Source organism: Chenopodium album, chromosome 16, assembly GCF_948465745.1.
Source record: "Chenopodium album chromosome 16, dcCheAlbu1.1, whole genome shotgun sequence".
Taxonomy (NCBI): Eukaryota; Viridiplantae; Streptophyta; class Magnoliopsida; order Caryophyllales; family Amaranthaceae; genus Chenopodium; species Chenopodium album.
Window position 1 is genome coordinate 6,647,469 of NC_137849.1, and position 24,152 is coordinate 6,671,620.

Sequence of the window (24,152 nt, forward strand, 5' to 3'; positions counted from 1 at the left end):
TTTCATTACACATAACGCACAAAATATGGTCAAAGGGGAGTGTATGAATAGTGCTAAAGTCAAAACGTATCAACTAAAAAAACGGAGGTAGTATATTCGAATGAACATGAAAACAAATACTACTCCGTAGTGTAAGAGTACAAGCCTACAAGGGCACAAACAAATTAGAGCTGATCAAATTAGGCCTGTCCCAATTTTGGTCAGGCCATGGGCATAACTTTTTGGCCCAAAGTCAACCCAAATATAATTTTTTTGGGTAGGCAATGGCAAAGTAGTTGTTGAAGGCCGGTCTTGAGACCATATACATATTTGTGGTCCCTCGTTCAAAAATGAACATTTACAATAACAAAAATGAACATTTTCTAACTGAACATATTTTACAATAATTTTGTATTTCTCAATAATTAAATGTTCATTTTCATGCAATATAATGTTTATTCGTATAAAATAAACATTAACTTTGTTAGGAGAAGGATTAGCCAAGAAAGCTTCAGTGACACCAAGAATTAAGTCTTTAGGTGCCAGATCCACATGAGTACATGACCCCATCACGTCGATGGCGACGACCACTGAGTTCAACCCATCAATGGCGGAGTTTTGGAGGTGACTGCTCGTGATATGGCGGAGGATGTGGCTTGTAGTGCTGCCACCATTTTAGGATGATTTTGAAGGTTTGGAGAGAGAAAATGGTGATGGATTTGGAGGAAGACGATGAAAAAAAAAATTGTGAACATTGAGGTGATTGCTCGTGATATGGGGAAGGATGTGGCTCGTAGTGCTGCCGCCATTTTAGATGAATTTGAAGGTTTGGAGAGAGAAAAGGGTGGTGGATTTGGAGGAACTGGAAGACGATGACAAAAAAGTGTAAACATACATTAAGAATGAACATTTGATAGTATGAAAATGTACATTTAATTTTGTAAAAATAAATGTCCTATAGAAAAAAAAATTGTTCACTTTTGTTATATTAAATGTTCATTTTCAAAATGAGGGACCAACCAAAAGTGATTGGACTTGGGACCAGGTAAAAATTTGCGATGGAAAAGCACTTTTAACATTTTTAATTATTTTTTTAGGCTCGACCGAATATGGCTCAAAAATGAGGTTAAGTATGAACTAGGGAGTAATTTAGTTTGAAATCCCCCTTTTTGGCCCTATTTCTATACACCCTTACAAATAAAGCTAATCATGGGTAGGGATGTCGATAGGGCGGGTCGGGGCGGATGTTGACCTTTCCATCCTCATCCCCACCTAATATTTTCATCCCCATCCAATATTCATCCCTATCCCCGCCCCACCCCCCCCCCCCCCACCTGGATATCCATCCCCACCTAATACCCACCAAAGACCCGCCTAATCCCCACCCAAGACCCACCTAATTTTCGGCTCTCACATACACAATCCTACATGATTAATACGGATTAAAAAAAAAATTCTTAATATTGCACACATTTTTGTTTATAATATCAGTGTAGTACAAAGTATTATAATCAATATTTTATTTCACGTAATTATTTTATAAAATAGTATAAAAGTATATAATTTTGTTTTTACAAATATATAGATGTCGGTACGAGGTGGGGATACGGCGAGTACAAAGTGGGGCGGGGCGAGGATGGGGCGGGTACAGCTTAAAATTAATAAGTCTATTTTATATATATTTTTATTCCCCGTCCCACGGTCATATTTGTGCTTATTTGAGCTCTGCGGAGCTATTTTTATTACTAATATACGTTTTCTAGTGTTTTTGTAGAGTTGGTATTATTTTGTAGGAATTTGCAGAATTAGGATAATTTTTCCCCGAGCTTATTGAGACACTACAAAGACATTGGAGTCGAACCGTATTTGATGACCGAATGTTTTAAGCCCAAGACCGAGTTAAAGGAATTTGGTTCGGTGATTAAGGGCTCGATTAAGTAAAAAAGGTCCAAAATTTCCCATACAAATTACGGACCAAACAAGAGAAGAAATGGGCCCTAAGAAAAAGAAGCCACAAGGCCCGCTCGTAGCTCCAGCTGACCGGGCCCGATCGGGAGAGGCCTGGCCCGGTCGGGCGGACATCTTCAGCATTAGGCATGCTGATTGCTTTTGGGCTTGCAATTTTATTGTGCTTCTTCGCTGACGTTGGTTTACGGCTTTTAATGGTCTTAGCTCCAATTTCACGCAACTGTAGGATTAGTAGTTTTAGTAAGCTTAGATGTTTGACTTTATGTAAACTTCTTTTTCTACTCCTTTTCATATAAATAAGGGGTAGTAGTACGTAGAGCTTGAGCTTTTCTTTAATTAGCTTTTCTTTAATTAGTTTTTAGATTAGTTTTTAGTTAGTTTTCTCTTTCTTACTCTCCTTCTCTCTTTAACTTTTCTCTCTCTCTCTCCTCTCTTAGTTAAACTCTTAGAATTACTTTCTCTTTTGTTTCTCTCTCTACAACTCTTGGTTTAATTCCATCCCTTTATTTCCTTTAACTTTGGTAACGATTTCTTCTCCTTTAATTTTAGTAATTTAATCTCTTTCTTTGATCATGTCTTGTTTAATTGCTTTGATTAGTTTAGATTTCATTATGTGTGAGTAGTTATCTTTGTAGGGTTTATGGGGATCCATAAATAATAACAAGGGGTAATTTATTGTTGTTGATTGTCAATGCTTGATTAATTTCCTATTGATTAATTTAATGCTATGCAACTAGACTTGCGCAGGTCTGTTATGTATGAGTTTAGCAATATTGATTCGAGATGAGAATTAATGTTTAGGCTTAGTTTCAATAGGCAGGTTAATTTATAAATGGTTAAGTTGAGATTCGAGAGATGTGATTTAATACCGGTAGATTAATTATGTGATTGTAATACGTAGCGAAAGCCCTTTATGATCTGATTAATTGATGCATTGATGATTGATTATTGTGTTTTACCCTGGAATTTTATTTATTGGTGAACCTATGCCCTAGGTCTTTTATTCAATGATTTTTCTCTACCTTTAATCTTAGTAGTTTAGTCCCCATTCGATTTTAATAATTGGTTACTTAATAATTTAGATTGCTTTAATTAATTAGGAATAGAAAGACCAGTTTCTCTGTGGATTCGACCCTACTTCCCTATATACTCTAGTTAGAGGATTTAGGTAATACTTTTGATTAGGTGATACGACTTTAGCCTGTCAAAATTTGGCGCGGTTGCCGGGAAAACGGTTTTATTTCTTATTATTAGTAGAGTCTAGATTATTTTTTTATTTTTTTTTTATGAGTTGAAAATATCCATGCTTACGCCACTACAAGAATTATATGATTTTTATGCAGCACCTGACTACTGTTGTTGTCAACGTCTTTGTCACGAAAATCCTGAATGCCCTTATAGTGAGTTTTTCGTGCGTGCTCTGGATGATTTTAGGGTCTTTCCATGTACATATGATCATGTTCGAAAACGATTAGTTGCTAATGAAAGTTATTGGAAGGCTCTTGATGAAAAAGTCTATGGACAATATAATAATACGAATGGTATTGAGGATGAAGAACCATCAGTTATAGAATTTGTGGTTGAAAAATCATTGGTTGATGAATCGGTGATTGAAAAATCATTAGTTGTAGAAACGGTGGTTGAAAATTCCTTTATTGATGATGAGGTTATTTGTAAGAGTAAAATTTTCAAGTCATTATTGGATGATAAAGACAATGAATACCTCCATGTTTGTTGTATTAATTCTAAATTTTTAGCGGAGGAATTAGAAGGTTGTGGTGTATTTTCATCTCTCTCTTTTGATTTTTCCTTCTATCTTGAGTTCTCTTTATGTGCTCCTAACCTTTTCTTTGTAGGGATTAATGGGCTTGAAATTAAGCCCTATCTAGTGCCTAATGAAATGTTTGCAGGAGCGTTTGATAAGTTACTCAAGGAATTGAATTCTTCCGATTGAGAGAAGGAGTACAGTCGAGCGGCACCTTGATAAACTAGCGCTTTACGGAAGGCAACCCGTATTTTATTGTTTTTTTTTTTAGTTTAGTCTTTTCTTATTTTTGTGTGTTTTCGTTTTTTGTTTCTTAGAGAGTTAAAAAGAGTGTAACTTTATGCTTGTGGGAGTTTTTTTTTTTCCAGATTTTGAGCTAGAGAAGGCTGTATTCACGTTGGACTACAATCGGGCGCAATCGGGCAGAGCTCGGCCCGATCGAGCGCGAGAGCGCGTTGGCAAAACTGCTCAACTTTAAAACTCCATAACCTTCTCGATACTTATTGGATTTTTGCGTGTGACCTATCGTTGGAAAGCTCTTCAAGTATACTTTCCAATGCAATTGGAATCACTGCATTATCACTTATATATCAAAAGTTATGATCGAAAGAGTACACCTGACTCAAATTTGGATTTTTTCCCAATAACACTTTGTTTCATTCTTACCCAAATTTGTTCCAAAGAGATGCATTGCAATCCTTGAGGCTTTTGTGACATTGATGTGGTGATGATGAGGAGTAGTTACCTTGACTACTAGCTTCCCTCTAAGACAATGAGGACATTGTCTAATTTAGCTTGGGGGGAGGTTCTCGTGTGCGCTTGGTATATCTTTCACCCTCTCTCTTTTTTTATTTTATTTTATTTATTTATTTATTTTCCTTTTGGTGTGCTTAGATAGTTTTTATTTCTTTCTTAGTTTAGATTTATTTCTTTAAAAAAAATATAAAAAAAACACAAAAATATGTTTTAATGATTAATAAATCATGGTTCCCTGTGCCCCTTAATTGAAATTTTTCGAAATTGTTTAGATTCTTGGTATATGATGAGAAATATTGTGGATTAGTTGATCATGATTTGATAATCGATTGCCTTGAAACCTTAACATGCGTTAATTTTGCCCAACTACTTGTGAATATAGTGCTTGACTAGTTGATTTGGTTAGGAATTGTGTGTTAGTTCCTGGTATATCAATGAATTTGAGTATTGGTTTGCAACTTTGAGTAATGTTTGTATGACTCATATATTATGCACATTGAGGAGGACGAAGGCATTTGTCCTTTTAGATGACCTTCAGATGATTGTAGATACATTTGTTCCCTTCTTGCTACCCATGTTGTTGCTTGTGCCCTTTTTACTGTTTATTTAGCCATATTACAAGCCTATTTAAGCCCCATTGGTTACTAGTCCCAAGCTTGGCTTGGGGGAGCTAATAGTTAGTGAGGTGAGGGAGTTTGTAGTATGCTTATTTATTTGCACGATGTGGGTGGATATGAGGAGTTATTTGTTCTTATATGTTGATTGGAAAAAAATTAAAATAGGTGTTCAAAAGTTGAAAAAATTCCAATGTGAGATAAAAAGATAAAAAAAAAGAGCAAAAAAGAAAAAATTTGTTTCAATATTCAAGTGTTCTAATTGAAGGTTACTCAAGGAAAATTTAAAATTATTAGTTTCAAAGAAAAAAAAAATCAAGTTCGATGAAAAAAAATTTGTTAAAGTTTGTTTATTCACTCAAGTTCTATAATATCACATTTTTATGAGTGAAGTTATAAGTGTTGGAAAATATTGTTAATATTGGTTGGTTTGTTTGGTGAATTTTTGGTAGAGTTGAGTATGTTGGAGTTGTTTGGTCATTATCTATTTTTGGCCTTGGGTTTTATTAGGATTTGGCTCCCTAAAGCATGGCTTTACTCTCACATTTTCCCAAATTTATCCTACTCTTTACCCTAGCCTTACATTACAAGTTTTAAAGACCTTCCGACCTTTGTGCATAGAGTTGTGTGAATGTGAAATTAGTTGTTTATCAATGCAAAGAATGATTTGATATATTTCGAGTCGACTATTAGGTTGAGTGCATGTCTTTTAAACACACGAGTGTTGTGAGTTTGGGAGGGCATTGTTCATATAAAGGGGTTAGTTGGAGAGCGATCGAGTACATCTTTTACTCGCTACATAAATGATAGTTGAGTATGTGAGCACTAGCCTTGAATTCTATATGCTCTTGTGGTTTACTCTATTTGACAATTGTTAGGGATGATTGGTAGTTAGATGGATTTGATTGATTGACTTTGATACTTATTTGTCAGATTTACCTTGAATCGTATTTATTGATTTAAATTTTATTTGGGGTGAAGTATTGATTTATTTATTCATTGCTTTGCTTAGGGACAAGCAAAGGTTTAGCTTGGGGGAATTTGATAAGTCTAATTTATATATATTTTTATTCCCCGCCCCACGGTCATATTTGTGCTTATTTGAGCTCTGCGGAGCTATTTTTATCACTAATATACGTTTTCTAGTGTTTTGTAGAGTTGGTATTATTTTGTAGGAATTTGCAGAATTAGGATAATTCCCGAGCTTATTGAGACACTACAAAGACATTGGAGTCAGACCGTATTTAATGACCGAATGTTTTAAGCCCAAGACCGAGTTAAAAGAATTTGGTTCGGTGATTAAGGGCTCAATTAAGTAAAAGAGGTCCAAAATTTCCCATACAAATTACGGACCAAACAAGAAAAGAAATGGGCCCTAAGCAAAAGAAGCCACAGGGCCCAGCTCGTAGCTCCAGCTGACCGGGCCCGATCGGGCGAGGCCTGGCCCGGTCGGGTGGACATCTTCAGCATTAGGCTTGCTGATTGCTTTTGGGCTTGAAATTTTATTGGGCTTCTTTGCTGACGTTGGTTTACGGCTTTTAATGGCCTTAGCTCCAATTTCACGCAACTGTAGGATTAGTAGTTTTAGTAGGCTTAGATGTTTGACTTTATGTAAACTTCTTTTTCTACTCCTTTTTCATATAAATAAGGGGTAGTAGTACGTAGAGCTTGAGCTTTTCTTTAATTAGCTTTTCTTTAATTAGTTTTTAGATTAGTTTTTAGTTAGTTTTCTCTTTCTTACTCTCCTTCTCTCTTTAACTTTTCTCTCTCTCTCCTCTCTTAGTTAAACTCTTAGTATTACTTTCTCTTTTGTTTCTCTCTCTACAACTCTTGGTTTAATTCCATCCCTTTATTTCCTTTAACTTTGGTAACGATTTCTTCTCCTTTAATTTTAGTAATTTAATCTCTTTCTTTGATCATGTCTTGTTTAATTGCTTTTATTAGTTTAGATTTCATTATGTGTGAGTAGTTTTCTTTCTAGGGTTTATGGGGATCCATAAATAATATAAATGGGTAATTTATTGTTGTTGATTGTCAATGCTTGATTAATTTCCTATTGATTAATTTAATGCTATGCAACTAGACTTGCACAGGTCTATTATGTATGAGTTTAGCAATATTGATTCGAGATTCGAGAGATGAGAATTAATGTTTAGGCTTAGTTTCAATAGGCAGGTTAATTTATAAATGGTTAATTTGAGATTCGAGAGATGAGATTTAATACCGGTAGATTAATTATGTGATTGTAATACGTAGCGAAAGCCCTTTATGATCTGATTAATTGATGCATTGATGATTGATTATTGTGTTTTACCCTGGAATTTTATTTATTGGTGAACCTATGCCCTAGGTCTTTTATTCATTGATTTCTCTCTACCTTTAATCTTAGTAGTTTAGTCCCCATTCGATTTTAAGTATTGGTTACTTAATAATTTAGATTGCTTTAATTAATTAGGAATAGAAAGACCAATTTCTCTGTGGATTCGACCCTACTTCCCTATCTACTTTAGTTAGAGGATTTAGGTAATACTTTTGATTAGGTGATACGACTTTAGCCTGTCAAAAATCTATCCCCGCCCCATCATCCATGGCGGGTATGGTTTTTATCCCCATCCCCGCCCCACCACCCGCCAAATCGAGACCCATCCCCACCCCACTGACATCCCTAATCATGGGTAAGGTTGGGCCTAGTCCAATTCAAGGCAAAAAAAGGTTGCTCAAGCCAACCATTTGAAGTTAGGCTACATAATACACAAGATGAGGGTCTACTCACAAATTATAATCGTTTTTAGCTCTAAAAAAAAGTTAAGAAGCACAACAATCGCCAGCGACCGCGGCTGTTGCAGCGGACTCCATCACCACCACCACTGTCTTCTTCCATACATTTTCTCGCAGTAAGATTTTCATACCATCTAATATATCTCGCCCAAGGTAATTTTCGAGTCCAAAAATGGCGATTTCTTCAATTTCTCGCCTTTTTACATCTGCATATAGACTAAAAAACCCACCATTTTCACTCATTACAAGAATCAATTTTTCAACAGCAAAAGAATTTGTGTAGAGAAGCTATGAGTACTGATGAGGGTTTGTGGGTATTGAGAAAGATGGGTGATTTTGGTTGTCGGCCGGATTCAACAATGTATAATGTAGTTATTGGGTTGTTTTGTGAAAGGAGGGATCTTGATAGGGCAATGGGGTTGATGAGAGAGATGGAATCATGTGATTTGTGTCCTGATATGATTGCTTATATGTCAATGCTAAAGGGGTTTTGTTTTGCTGGGAGATTGGAGGATGCTTGTCAGTTGTTTAAGACTATGAAAATTCATGGATGTGCTCCGAATTTGGTGGCATACTCTGCACTCCTTGATGGGCTTTGTAGAGCTGGTAGTTTTGAGAGAGCGTTGGAGTTGTTGGGTGAGATGGAGAAATAAGGCGGGGAGTGTACACCAAACGTCATTACTTATACATCAATTATCCAAACTTTGTGTGAAAATGGCAAGTCAGTTGAGGCGCTGTCGATATTGGAGCGTATGGAGAGTTTTAAGTGCCAACCTAACAAGATTACTATGAGTGTGCTTATCCAAGGTCTTTGTCGCAAAGGGTATATTGACAAGGCATTTAAACTTGTTAATGATGTAGTTGTTGGAGGTCAAGTCTCGAAAGATGAGTGCTATAGTTCTCTTGTGATCTCTTTGTTGTGGATCCAAGGATTTGAGGAGGCAGAGAAGCTTTTTAGGTGGATGTTAGGAAGTGCTGTGAGGCCTGATGGGTTTGCATGTACTGTCCTGATGAAGGATTGTGTTTAAAAGGAAGATTTTTTGATGCATTTTATCTATATGAGGATGTTGTGAAGAAGGCTTTGTACTAACAATTGATTCTGATATGTACTCAACCCTACTTGTTGGTCTTTGTTATGAAAACCGTGTGGAAGAGGTAGGAAAACTGGCCAATTATATGGTTGAGAAAGGGGTATCAATCAATGCCTCTTATATTGATAACATTCACAATCACCTTAAAAGATCAATTGAGATGGAGTCACTTGCACATTTGTGTAAGATGAGAAGATAATTTTAAATTACACTATCCTTTTAAGATTGTATTGGTTATTAGTATCTCCAGAGGATTTTTGCAAGTTGTAAGATCTAACTACTTTTTAGCGCCTGAAAACATGCTGGTTGCACAATCCTGGTTCAAGTTCTTTGTGAGATGTATCTATGCCAAAGCAGAGTTTCGTGTTGCTAGTTGTACAATATACATGGTAAGCATCTTATTCAATCAATCCCTCTTCACTTTTTAATGTACTATTGTTTTATTTCATTGTAAACATTAATTTAAAGTATTAGGTTTTATTCTGGAGTGATGTGAAGAAGTGTGGGTTGATAAGAAAGAAATGAGTTAGTAACTAGAATGTTATTTGACTCCTGGTCAGATGTGAGTTTTGTAAAAATAAAATCATGAAACCAAAACACTTGCTTTTGTCCCCCAAAATTTTGTTATGAAATTGACAGTGGGATTTTGTACTTCATACTATGCCTTTTCCTTGGTGATTTTCACTGCGATTCTGGTAGTTAAATTCTCCCTTGTCTGGCATATTGATCTCTTAACTAGCTTGGAAAGTCTACTGATGTTTTCTTTCTTAACTGTCGATGGTTGGAGTTTTCTAATTTTTTTCTTTGCACTGTTATCATGCTAGAAGTGTTCTTGCACAATTATTAACTGAATATCACTTTATGGTGACTCATGCAGGGAGCTTGTTCAGAATTATGTTGCATCATCCCTACTATTTGCTTGTCTTACTAATAATGATTTCATGATGTTATTTTCTGTACCTTTATGGCAATGGTGCAACTATTTGCACATCCTCTTATTGAAATTCAGAGAGTGCTTATTAGATGAACAGGCAAAGCAGAATGTTGTGTTTGTTTCTATTTGAATGTGCTCTTTTCAATTTTTCTTATCATGGAATAGGACACTTTTTAAATAAACTTGTGAACAAAGAATTTAACTTAAATTTGTATTAATCTTGTCTTTGGTCATGATGATGTTATTATAGCTAAGCCCAAGGGCTTGCAGTTATTAACCTAGATAGACAAAGTGATGCTGAAGAGCTAAATTAAATAAAAATCAAGTTGGCACGTCCAAATTTTGTATTTGGTGAGATTGAAACATGTTATGTAGAGAGTTGGAAGTCCTCTATTTCTGTTAGGTATGGCTACTTTTTTGTGTATATCTCATCATGTGGTTCTTGGATTGTGAAATCTTGGTAGTTGTTGATTAGGAGATCAAAGAGTAATGTCATTTTGTTCCTCCTTGATTATCTTCCTTGCCTTTTAGTTATATAGTTGCTTTTGAGCCTCAGCATTATCTGGTAACATATTTGCGCTATTTCTATATATAATTTTTTAAAAAGAAATTTTAGTATGAAGTCAAATGATAGAAATAGACTTATAGATGCATCCAGAAACTTGATACTTACTAGAAGATTGTGTGACAAAATGAAGTTTTTTTCTTCTGGTTTCTCCTTAATCAAGACCAATCATATACAGTGACCAATCATATTAACCTAGAAGTTGAATCTTATCTCGAGGTAAGCAAAGCTGACTTCTAATGTGGAGTTCGAGAAGGCTAAGAAAAAATTATAATTAATATTTCAGTTTTGCATTTAACAAATCAATGCTAATAGGCGGGCGAACTGACCACCCTAAGTTATGTCATATTGTCAGCTTGGTGATGTAGCCGTTACTAATATCAGTCATGTCACAGTAAATTGAAATGAATGACTTCATCATTTTGGTGCTCTCTCTTGATTCTAGACATCCAAGGGTGCCAATGGATCTTGGTATCAGGCTTTCTCATTATCTTGTTGTGTACTGGTAACAAGTGATGTTTTAAAATCTACAAAACCACTTATTCTCATTGTTTCATTCTTTGTCAAGTTGTGGTATTTGCATGAACTTCTAGTGATAAATTTATTTCTTTTAGGTAAGTGGTTTGTTTCCACCTATAGGCTTTATCTTTGCGGGTGGTGCTTCTGTGGTGTTGAGACCAAAAGACTACCTTGTACATATGGGCTTTGTCGTAAGTCATTCAACCTTCACCGTGTGAAAAATTGAATTTATTTTATATGTGAACCTGCTGTTGTAGTGATACTAAAAAAAATTATGCCATTTGGCGAAACAAGATGGTGCTGCACTTTGGTGTATAGGATTTCAGAAGATTCAACATGGTCAAGGAATTTCAATATTAGCAGGTTAGTCACATCATGTTACTATTTTTCATATAGATCCACTGGAATGTAGTCTTGAAAGTGTATACCAAGTTGTCCATTCATTTTCTCTTGCTTTAGTTTCGTGTTTTTTTGTTTTTTTTTTATTTTTTATTTTTTTTAACGTGTGGCTTGTCCTGCTGTTTCACTCTTCTTCCCTGCTTCTTCCTCTGATCTCAGCTCTTCTCTCTCTCCTCAGCTATCTCCAATTCTCTATACTTAAATAAGGGTTCGTCTTATTTATATTTAAATTTTATTGATTAAAATCATCAATTTCATGTATTTTTGTTTATTTTGACGGGAATCGAAATGGTTTGTTGTAATTTTGCTGAAAATTTGCAGAAAGAAATGCTGGAAAATTGCGGATCTCATCTCATCTCTCTCCTCCATTGAAGCGACTTTCGAGCATTCTCTAATCCTCCATTGAAGCAGCATGCTAGGTAATTATTTTATATCATCAAATTTCCATTTCAAAATCTAGGGTTTATTAGTAAGAAATTGAATGGTTTGATTTATGGTTGATATTATTTGTATAATTATTCTGTCTAAAATCAGTTGTATTGTACTATTAACGTGATTATTAATTTTGAATGGATGGGGTTATGTATACTTTAGTGCTGCTATGAACTGGGTATTGAACAAACAGGAGAATAATAAAACAGAGAGAATAATGATAAAGCTTGGATCTTGATTGATATTCAACTGATGGCTACAATGGAGAAAGATTCTACCTTGGAGGCTACTCTACTATTCTACGGCTACTTAATATTACTTCACTAAACATGAGAAACACTGTTACATTGTTCTTCCTATTTATACCAAGCACTACCCTAATCCCAATACCCTAATCATTCTCACTTTTTGTCCTGTTCTGTGACCGAATGACAGCAAATCATATTTGTTTGTCTTTTGGCTGCATTGGCTGCTGTATCGGCTGCATTGGCTGCTGGCCTTGATTTTTCTTTTGTTACTTGTGCCTCCTCTCATATACTCGAACAACAGCTGCCTGAGTTGGTTCAACCGGATTCACAGCATTACTCCCCCCTGGAAGTTTCACCTTGTCCTCAAGGTGGAAAGAAGGGAACCGAAGGTTAATGCTGTCAAAATCTTCCCATGTAGCTTCGAAGTCCGGCAGGCTATGCCACTTGAGCAAGACTTCAATGTAAGTTCTACCCTTGTCCTCTTTCTGTCTCACCCCCAAGACTTCCTCCGGATTTGCTACTAGTTCTAAGTCTGCTGTGATCTGATCAGGAAGGGTGGGATTGATAGGAGCATCCCCAACTCTCTTTTTTAATTGAGACACATGGAAGACTGCATGCACCTTGCTACTCTAAGGCAATTTCAGATGGTATGCCACCTTCCCAATTCTTTTCAAAACTTCGAAGGGACCATAAAATCAAGCAGCCAGTTTCTCATATGGCCTTTTGGCAATTGACTGCTGCCTATACGGCTGTAATTTAAGGTATACCTAGTCCCTTACCTCGAACTCCACATCCCTTCTCTTTGCATCTTCGTTCTCCCTCATTAACTGCTGGGCACGATTGATGTTCATTCACAATTCATCCAATACCAAGTCCCTTTCCTTCAACCCATCTTCTAAGCTTTTCACCATGGTTGCACCGTCTGTCACCCTCCAAATCATGGGTGGATCCCTCCCGTAGACTACCTTAAATGGGGTCATCTTGGTTGAGGTATGTGGTGAAGTATTGTATGAATACTCCGCCCAAGGTAGCCATTGATCCCAAGTCTTGGGTTGGCTAGCCACAAAGCACCGCAAGTATGTCTCGAGGCACTTGTTGACCACCTCTGTTTGGCCGTCGGTTTGTGGATGGTATGAGGTGTTGCGTTTGAGGTGGGTGCCCTGCAACCTAAACAATTCCTTCCAAAACACGCTCATAAACACCTTATCACGATCGGACACAATGGATGAGGGAAAACCATGTAAGCGCACCACCTCCCTTACAAAAATGTCAGCCACCTTCAAAGCGTTGAAAGGGTGCTTAAGTCCGAATAAGTGGCTATGCTTGGACAGCCGGTCCACTACCTCCATGATCACATTCACTCCCTTAGAGAGCGGTAGACCTTCAATGAAGTCCATTGAGAGGTCGTCCCATATCACTTCCGGCACCGGTAATGGTTGTAACAACCCTGCTGCCCCTTGGTAGGAGGTTTTACTACTCTGGCAGACCTCACAACCACTCTCATATTCTCCCACTTGCTTCCTCATGCCGGTCCAAAACCAATCTGCCGCCATTCGAAGGTAAGTTTTCACCTCCCCTTCATGACCTGCTGTGGGGGTATCATGATATTCCTTAAGTAATACCAAAATTAATTTCGAGTTTTTTGGTACTACTACTCTACCTTTGTACAGAACCTTGCTGCCAGCTAATGTAAAACCCTTAATTTCTCCCTGATTTCCTTCCAGCTTTCTTCTAATCTCACTAAGCCATGGGTCTTGGGCTATTTCTTGCTCAAGCTCGGCCCAATCTATCCCTTGTGAACAAATTAAGGCCCCTAGCTGGACTGCTCCCCCTCCCTTGCGTGACAAAGCATCATCCACTCGGTTTGAAGGGCCCGATTTGTACTGGATTTCAAAATCCATCCCATCAACTTGCGCATCCACCTCTGATATTCTCCCCCAACCTCTCTCTGTTGTGTCAAGAACCTTAAACTCTGTTTGTCTGTGCGAATGACAAACCGTCTTCCCAAGAGATAATGCCTCTACTTCATCACAGCTAAGCTTAAAGCCATAAGCTCCTTTTCGTAGACAGATTTTTCTTGGTTCCTAACCCCAAGAAGCTTACTAAAGTACGCGATTGGCCTCCCTTGTTGCATCATCACCGCCCCTAACCCGTAACCTGAGGCGTCGGTTTCGATCACAAACCTCAAGCTCAAAATTCGGCATAGCCAAAACAGGGGCTATTGTCATGGCAGCCTTGAGTTCTCTAAAGGCTTGGGCAGCCTCCAAATTCCATCCAAAGCTGTCCTTCTTTAACTGAGAGGTTAATGGGGCGGCAATTTGGGCATAGTGTGCCACAAATTTCCGATAGTAGCCGGTGAGGCCCAAGAATCCCCTTAACTCCTTCAAGTTTTTTGGTTCCTCCCATTCCACAATAGCTCTTATCTTCTCCATGTCCACAGCTACTCCTCTCTCCGATATCACGTGCCCCAAATAGGCTACTTTCTCCTTCCCAAATTCACACTTCTTCCAATTAGCATACAAATTATGCTTAGCTAGAGTCTCCAACACTATCCTCACATGCTCCTTATGTTCTCCCTCCTCTCTACTATACACGAGAATATCATCGAAAAACATCAAAACAAATTTCCTCAAGGCTTAAAAATCTCATTCATTAGAGATTGGAAGGTCGCCGGGGCATTAGTCAATCCGAAGGGCATTACAATGAACTCGTAGTGTCCCTCGTGAGTACGAAATGTCGTTTTGTGCACATTTTCCGGTTTCACCCTTATTTGATGATATCCGGATTTCAAGTCCAACTTGGAAAACCACCTAGCTCCATGCAACTCGTCAATAACCGGAATAGGAAATTTAGCCGGCACGGTTTCCTTGTTCAATGCCCGATAATCCACACAAAAATGCCAACTTCCATCCTTTTTCTTCACAAGGATCACCGGGCTAGAAAAAGGGGTCGTGGAAGGTTGAATGATTCCGGCTTGTAATATTTCATGAATCAATTTCTCAATTTCATCCTTTTGAATTTGAGGATAACGATATGGCCTCACACTAATCGGATCGCTTCCACCTTTTAACACAATCGAGTGTTCATGTGCTCGTTTAGGAGGTAAACCCCCTGGCATTTCGAAGACCTGCTGGAACTCTTGCAGCAAGGCTGCCAAGAATGGAGGTGGCTGCTGCCCTCCTTGCTGCCCTTCTGCCTCCCCACCTTCCAGCCTACTCAGCTTCACCAATAACCCTCCTTTTTGCTTACACAAGGTCCAAACCATGGCCTTTAATGAAATCTGTGTTTTCTCAAGCGTCGGGTCCCCTGTGATAACCACCGGCAGCCCTTTCACCCAGAATTTCATAACGTGTGTTTTCCAATTAGTCACCACCGAGCCTAATTTCTTCAACCATTGCACACCTAATATTATATCAGCGTTCCCCAATTCAAGAGGTAGAAAGTCCTCTTTAATGGCCACTCCTCCCTCCAACTTCAACTCGACTCCCCTGCACACCCCTTTTCCTTTTACAGTCTCTTTGTTTCCCAATTGCCACCGAAAAATCAACCCCTTTGGACACCAGAAGCACTGCGTCAGCCACCAATTAAAGGGCAATGAAGTTGTGTGTGGCCCCCGGATCAATCATCACCACCACACTCTTCCCTGCAACTTTCCCTTTCAATTTCATCGTCTTCGGATTCGATATTCCGATTACCAAGCAAAGAGATACCCCAACTTTCGCTTCCTCCTCCGCGTCTTCCTCCAATTCCACCGCTTCTTCTTCATCACCCACCATACGAATACTCATCTCTTTCCTTCTACAACGATGGCCGATGCTCCATTTCTCATCACAACGAAAACAAAGGTTTTTCGCCCGGCGCTCTTATAATTCGGAGTCCGTCAGTCGACGGGTGTAGGAGGAATTTCGATTTTGGGAACCATCAGGGGTGTTCTCCATGTTCACCGAAGCCTGAGAAGCAGAAGCTTGGGATTTGTTGGGTTTGAATCCTGATTTCAGTGGAGTAGATGCGTGGTGGGGCACTCCGTAAGTCTGGATTAAGGCAAATCCACCAAATTTGCTGGTTGGTTGAGGGCTATTATTAAAGTTTTGGGCTGGCCCAACCTTTATCCCACCTGATTGAAATTTCTTAGTTTGGGCGACTCGGTTCTTTTCTTCAATCTGACCCGCCAACTCCATAGCACCTTCCAAATGGAATGGATTCAACATCCGGAGCTCCATTTTAATATCCCCTTTAAGCCCATTTATAAAATGAGCCAGCATAATATTTTTAATGATCCTTTCTAATGGCGCTGCTAGCTCAATATACCTCCTCTGATATTCTTCCACCGTTCCCACCTGTTCCACAGCTAACCATTACACGTATAACGACCCCGAATGCGAAGGTCGAAATTCATGCAACAACCTTTGTCTTAGGTCCAACCACCCTACAATCGGCCGCCTCTTTTTCTCCCATTGCAACCACTTGAGAGCTGCACCATCCATGGCTACCACCGCGGCTTCAATCTTCTCCCTTTCTTGTAATTGGTAGAAAAAACATTTCGGCTCTTAGTATCCAGTTGTCGGGGTCGGTGCCCTCGAAAACAGGTATTTCCAGTTTTCGATGCTTCCAGTGGCCACCGCCGCCACCACCACCACCAGGCCAAGATCTGAACTCATGCTGCTCCTCCTCTCCATGACCGTCGCCTCTTCCCCCTCTTCTCAGTGGAACACGCACTTCATTTTCGCCCTGGCCTTGGGCTTGACTGGCTTCGGCCTCAAGGAGGTGTACTAGCTGAAATATGGGTGTCGTTTGGTTTCCCTGACCACCAGCTGCGATATTTTTTAGTTCTTCCCTGAATTCCTGGTTGTTCTCCTTCTCAACCGCTGCTAGTCTCTCGTGGTCAGACCGAAATCGATCGATCCTCCCTTCTAATCGCACCCTATCCTCCTCTTGTTTCTTCCTTTCCGCTTCAAATAGCATTGAGAAATGGTCAGTGATATCCTTCTGGGTCTCAGCCATCGCCCGACTCACTGCCTCCGCTACGACTAGACTAAGGGCTGACTGTTGATCTGTGAGCTTCCCGTCAATGGCCTGCAACCTGGAGTCCACCTCCTCGAGTTTTCCATCCACCGCGTCGGCACGTTGAGATAGCGTTGGGGTCACCATGATCGACCGCTCTGATACCAATTGCTATGAATTGGGTATTGAAAAAACAGGAGAATAATAAAACAGAGAAAATAATGATAAAGCTTGGATCTTGATTAATATTCAACTGATGGCTACAATGGAGAAAGATTCTACCTTGGAGGCTACTCTACTATTCTACGGCTACTTAATATTACTTCACTAAACATGAGAAACACTGTTACATTGTTCTTCCTATTTATACCAAGCACTACCCTAATCCCAATACCCTAATCATTCTCACTTTTTGTCCTGTTCTGTGACCGAATGACAGCAAATCATATTTGTTTGTCTTTTGGCTGCTGGCCTTGATTTTTGTTTTGTTGCTTGTGCCTCCTCTCATATACTCAAACAACAGCTGGCTGAGTTGGTTCAACCAGATTCACAGCAAGTGCTTTGATTTTTTTATTTTATTTTATTTTTACTTTTTTTTAATATTTTTTTTTTTTTTGCTAAACAACAGGATCAAATCCCCTGTACTTCGAATATTATTAGTGTTTACTTATACTGTGATTTTGTTATGAAAGTAAGTTCTTGCATTGGTTCTTTCATTTGGAAATAAATAAGGGGTGTTGAATTTATTGAAATTTGAAGTGAGTATGAATGTGGTGCAGGTATGTGAAAAATCAATTGGAGGATGAGAATTTTACAAAGGATATGGAATTAATTGGATTGTGCTCCTTAACTTTGGAGTTCACATCCTTTTTATCTTCCTTATTTCTCCTTATGAAATTATCAGGCCCCCTCTATTGATATCCCTTTACTTGTCTTCCTAGAAGCCTATTGAGCTGAAGTTTACGAGATAATTTGGGACTACAATAGGCTGCACAATTCATAGATTGATTGCTTCTTATATTCAGATTTGTTTTACAATTTAGTGGTTAAGATATTGGTTCCAATGTTCTGAATAATTAGTCCCGTATTGGTTCGCAGCCTGATATGTGATAATAATAATATAGTAGTTTTATATTTGCTTTACTGATTGAGGTATTTGGTGATTTATTTAGGAAGAATTTGTGTAAGATTCATTTAGGTTTACTAGGTGTAAGATCAATGGTTTTGGGGAAGAATTTGAGGTACATTTGCGGCAAAAAATTGTCTTTAGTGTTGTTTCGGCAAAAAATGGGTAACCGGGCCCCATTGGGCTGCTGATGTGCCTCGGATGTGGGCCTTTGTCGGACCTGCAAAATGAACTCCGAGCCCCGGGGGTGGACCCCGGGGCGGAGCCTCCGACGCTCAATTTAGTGCCAAACAATGGATATTTTTTAGAGAGGTTTTTTAGGAGAGAGAGGTGTTTCATGGTCATCTTAATGTAAGAGTGACCAACCCTTTTACCTTTGCCCTAAGTAGGGTATATATAGAGGTTATGAGTGGGCTTTTGGACCCAAGCAATGTAAGACTTATTTGGACCTTTTAGGCCCTTTGGTCTTATGAGGCTATAATGGGGCCTACCCATTATAGTACCCAAACAACTAGCCCCCCAGACCCAATTCGATTTGAAAAATGAGTTGGGTTTTATTTCATTCCCAAGTAAGTCATTCAATAGAAATTGGGCCGGAGGATTTTGTCTGTTTGGATTTATGGATTGTAGCCGGTGCTACTCTCTTAGATCCGAAGATCGTAAGAGACGATCACTCCTTATCCAAGGATCATTAGAGTGTTGCTAGAGATATTTTTCGGATTTAGAAGTTTGTCAATTTTTGGCCTTCATCCTATCCCTCACTCTTGATCCGAGGATACTAGGAGTTTAACAAATGCAATCACTCTTTATCCGAGGATAATAAGAGTTTAACAAAGGCAACTTTCTCAGATCCGAAGATCATGAGAGGCGATCACTCTTGATCCGAGGATCATAAGAGCTTAACAAAGGCGACATTCTTAGATCTGAAGATCATAAGAGGCGATCACTCTTGATCTGAGGATCATAAGAGCTTAACAAAGGCGACATTCTTAGATCCGAAGATCATAAGAGTTTTTTCGAGCCTTCGGATACGTGGGTCCGAAGGGTACTCTCGAGCCTTCAGATACCTGGGTCTGAAGGTTTTTTTTTTTTATTTATTTTTTTATCAAAGGCAACACTCTTTGATCCGAAGATCATAATATCCAAGGATTGAAAGAGTTATTACTCTTGATCCGAGGACTGAAAGAGTTCATCCGAGGCAACACCCTTGATCCAAGGACTGAAAGAGCTTATCACTCTTGATCCGAGGACTGAAAGAGTTATTACTCTTGATCCGAGGACTGAAAGAGCTTATCACTCTTGATCCGAGGACTGAAAGAGCTACTCTTGATCCAAGGACTGAAAGAGCTTATCACTCTTGATCCGCGGACTGAAAGAGCTTATCACTCTTGATCCGAGGACTGAAAGAGCTACTCTTGATCCGAGGACTGAGTTTAAAAATTTCCAACTCTTTTAGGGGATAACCCCTTGCCCCCCAGAAACTGGTTTATTCGAAGTACTTCGGTTAAACCGTGTTTCTAGTTGAGCTAGAGAGGTATTTCTTGTTATCGTTAGAATGATGGGCGTTTTTATCATCATCATCGTGAGGGTGACTGATGATTATTATTTTTATCATCAATTTCGTAAGGATAATTAATGATGTTTTTTTTTTTTTTTTGGTTCGGATGAAATTACCAAAGATATTTGCTTCAAATTGTTTGCTTCATCCGGATTACTACGAAACTTTTGAAAAGGTTTCGATTTTGAGGCTAAGAGCAGTACCCTCGGCCTCAGGGATTCAGCTTGGTGGCTCTTCAGCGACCCCTTCGGCTCATATCACCTTTGGCTTGGCATGAACCGGCTTTGGCTCGGCTGAACCTAGATGGGCCTCGGCTAGGAGTCAAGCTTCGGCTCGAATTTACCTTCGGTCCGACACCCCACCTTCAGCTCGACCCCACCTTCGGTGTGGCCGCCTCGGTGTGATTTTAGGACTTTCGGCTTATCCGAAACTTCAGCAAGACCCGCGACCTTCGGTCGGCTGAAGAGCTCTCTTCGGCCTCGGAAACCTCGGCTCGGCTAGAGAAGCTGAGCTTTATCCGAAACTTCAGCAAGACCCGCGACCTTCGGTCGGCTGAAGAGCTCTCTTCGGCCTCGGAAACCTCGGCTCGGCTAGAGAAGCTGAGCTTTATCCGAAACTTCAGCAAGACCCGCGACCTTCGGTCGGCTGAAGAGCTCTCTTCAGCCTCGGAAACCTCGGCTCGGCTAGAGAAGCTGAGCTAATAATCTCAGCCAACTTTTTGGTGAGCTTGATGAAGAAGATAAGGGGGCCGATAAGTTTTTGACTTGAAAACAAATTTACCAAAGTTATTTGCTTCGGGTCATTTGAACCACCTTCGGCTCAGATGAGCTTCGGCGAGGATGAACCGCCTTCGGCTCAGATGAGCTTCGGGTAGGAGCTCAAGCTTCGGCGAGGATCCACCTCGGCTGGGAGCTCAAGCTTCGGCGATGGCTAGCCTCGGCTAGGAGCTCGAACTTCGGCGGGGATGAACCTCGGCTGGAAGCTCGAACTTCGGCTACTAAATTCTCGGAGTTCGAATTGAACACCAATGTAATCAGAGTTTTCCCCGGGCCATTTGCTTCGGCTGGGTGCTGCAACCTTTGGCAAGGACAACTTCGATACGGAGCCAAAACCTTAGCGGTAAAAGCCTCGGCAGACATGAACATTTGCTTCGGCTGATGTCAAGAATTATTGGCTTAATAGCTCAAAACTCAATTTAATCAAGGGTGAATTTTACCCTTGATCTGTGAGTTCAATGAGCTTTGCCGTCTGACTTATCTGTTTGGCCATGGCTCTTTTCATCTGTCTCGGCTTCCGATTTTTTGCAGCTTTTTTTTTTTTATAAAGAAGAAACACTTTCTTTAAATTGCTACTAGGAACTAGGAAGTGAGAATGATGAGAAGATGTGGGACCAACTTTTCTATTCTTTATAAAGAAATAGTGAGTAGTAAAAAGTAGGGGGTTGAACTTTTTCTTTTGACGGTGGTTTCATTAGTTTGTTAAAGGCAAACTAATGGAAAGGAAAGCAAGAGTCATGCTTTGAGTAATTGGTAGTAGCTTTTTTGTGAAGATGTTAGAAGTAAATCCTCTAAGCTACCCATATTATTTGGTTCGCTTCTCACGGTAGAGAACGATGACCATGAAATTATGGATCTTCATGGGTTGTAGTACTTGTCTCCCCACAGACGGCGCCAAATTGTTTCGGCAAAAAATGGGTAACCGGGCCCCATTGGGCTGCTGATGTGCCTCGGATGTGGGCCTTTGTCGGACCTGCAAAATGAACTCCGAGCCCCGGGGGTGGACCCCGGGGCGGAGCCTCCGACGCTCAAGTTAGTGCCAAACAATGGATATTTTTGAGAGAGGTTTTTTAGGAGAGAGAGGTGTTTCATGGTCATCTTAATGTAAGAGTGACCAACCCTTTTACCTTTGCCCTAAGTAGGGTATATATAGAGGTTATGAGTGGGCTTTTGGACCCAAGCAATGTAAGACTTATTTGGACCTTTTAGGCCCTTTGGTCTTATGAGGCTATAATGGGGCCTACCCATTATAGTACCCAAACAAGTGTGTTATTTAAGGAGAATTGGAGTGTTTTGCAGCGTGACTTTTTTCTGTCCATTATTGTCCTTGATTTATTAATTGTTGGTTTTGGTCCTAGTAGCTTCAATCTTTTTTAGATACTCTTATTATCGTAACCTTTTTTCTAATGTTCCTTCAAAAATAAAATTAAATTAATGACAGTGGTTAAATTATGTCAGGCCGGTAATTCTGCACATCAATGTATTTTTATGTATTTTTGTTGATTTGATGAGGATTTATATGAAAAAATTAGGTGTTATTGAAACTTAAGTAGGACCTCTCTTACTCTCTCTACATATATGCACCCTAACAAATATCTTGGAGGGAAAGGTGGTTTTTGGTTTAAACAGAGAAATGGTTTGTGACCAGTACACACACTACATGAATCTTTGTTGGATCACACGCTGATTTTAATATTGTGTTCTATAGAAACTATGTTATCCAGTACATCATCTAGCTAAAACTTTCATTTGCAGCAGTACAGTTTGTCTCTCAGTTTGAAGGGATCTATGATGTGCAGTCCATGCAGAAATCAGCAGTGAAACTTCAAGCATTTTTCAATCAATGTATGCTAGTCACCAATTCAAGGTCTGCTGCTATGAAATCAAAGCATTTATGAGGATAGTCACCAAGGTCTGCTTCTTATAAATGCTTCTTAATTATTTGTTTTCATGACATGTTATGGTCATTTAATGAAGTAAAATAATTACCATGCTTGGTAGGTGAATGGAAATATCAGGTTTTTAGAACCAAAATAGTAATATGTGATTATACGTTGATAAGAATATCAATGAATTTTAGATGGTGAACTGTGAAGTATTATATCTAACTGAGAATTTGCAATAAAAAAAATTATGAAATAGAGATGAGAAGGGGTTATAATTTTTATTTGTTTTAGTTTGCTAACTTTTTTGTCCTTGAAAATATTCTATACAATTCTTTATTCTCCTTCACTGAAATGATGAAAATGCAGCATTCTCATTCACTTGAGTGTGGGCGTGCAAGGCTAGGGATTGCCCTTCGAGTGGTGGTGGTAGGCATCCTTCATAATCTGAATTTGGTAGCATTGGTCTTCAGACACCCTAATGATGCTCTGGGAGAAGCAGACGGAGTTGATATCACTATTGGTTTTGCTCCTCTAATGTTGTGCAAACTGTTGTTTAGCTGAACTACTTAGTTTAGAGCATTGTTTTCTAAGTAGCTGCAGAAATGTTGGATATCATCTTCTTGGCTTAGCTTGATTCTGTTTCGTTCATATTCTACCCAGATAAGAGCCCAGATAAAAGTTAGTACAGAAATCTGTAGAGACCTTATTAGTTGACATATAGGAGTATTTACTGGGAGGAAATTACTTGAATATAGACTCTCACTTGTATGTTTTAGTAGAATGTAAGAATGGACAAGTAACGCATAGATCAATTTGATTTCTTTTGACAGGCATTGATACATTGATAGGGCTTCTGGAGGAAGCACATAGCTTAGGATTATCTTTTTTTTTTTTAAGCAATTAAAATGATCTTGTAATCACAATGATTTTAAGTCAAGCATATCCATAATACCCAAAAAATTATCTTCTTTAATCAACCAATTTTTAAAAGCGCCCCAAAAAAATAAGGTCATTTAGTTTTCCCTGATTTCATCTCCATAATATAAAAATGCATCTACACTTTTTAAAGAATAAAAAAAAAAAATACCATTTACACAAACAAAATATATGACAAATCTATTTATCTTAACAAAAATGTGTACTACAAAATATTGACTTTTTATAAAGAAGACAAAATTATAAAGAAAACTCAAGTTTTACACCTAATAGTAATGTAACATCAATACATCATATAATATAATATGCCTAAAGACTAAAAAATCCTTTAGTAATACACCATCAAAATTAGGTTGTATGTACTCATTAATGTGCCTTATAAACAATTACAAGTTCAATTGGTTTTATTTTAGCTTAACTAATCTAAACTATAATCAACAATTGAATTTGTTTTGTCCAAACTTATTTAATTTGAACTCTATTGATTTGAAATTATACTTTGTAATGTACTTCTTTAAAATTGAGTATTTATAAAATGTGAAATTTTGTTAACCAATTTTAGGAGCTGTTCTGATTGATTGAACTGAGTTGAGCTGAGCTGAACTAAACTGAAATGAACTGAATATTTTATGTGAGAAGGAAATTAAGAACTGAATTGAACTGAAAATAATCGGAAGAGAACAGACCCTTAATCAATATGAACTTTCAAAAATTAAAATAAAGTCAAAATGAGTTTAGCTCAATTGAGTAAGATCGAATGGCCTTTGTTGTCGCAATAAAATTTTGAAAAAATAAAATAAATAAATAAATAAATAAAAATT

General features: G+C 38.6%; 1 pseudogene across 1 annotated transcript; it reads left to right on the forward strand.

The window, feature by feature from the left end:
• Positions 1-711: 711 nt before the first annotated feature.
• On the forward strand, positions 712-23,222 carry LOC145583829 (uncharacterized; annotated as a pseudogene). The gene is made up of 5 exons (XR_014100315.1): positions 712-805; positions 8,110-11,332; positions 11,690-11,787; positions 22,265-22,421; positions 22,762-23,222. The product of XR_014100315.1 is annotated as an uncharacterized LOC145583829 (transcript).
• The last annotated feature ends 930 nt before the right edge of the window (positions 23,223-24,152 follow it).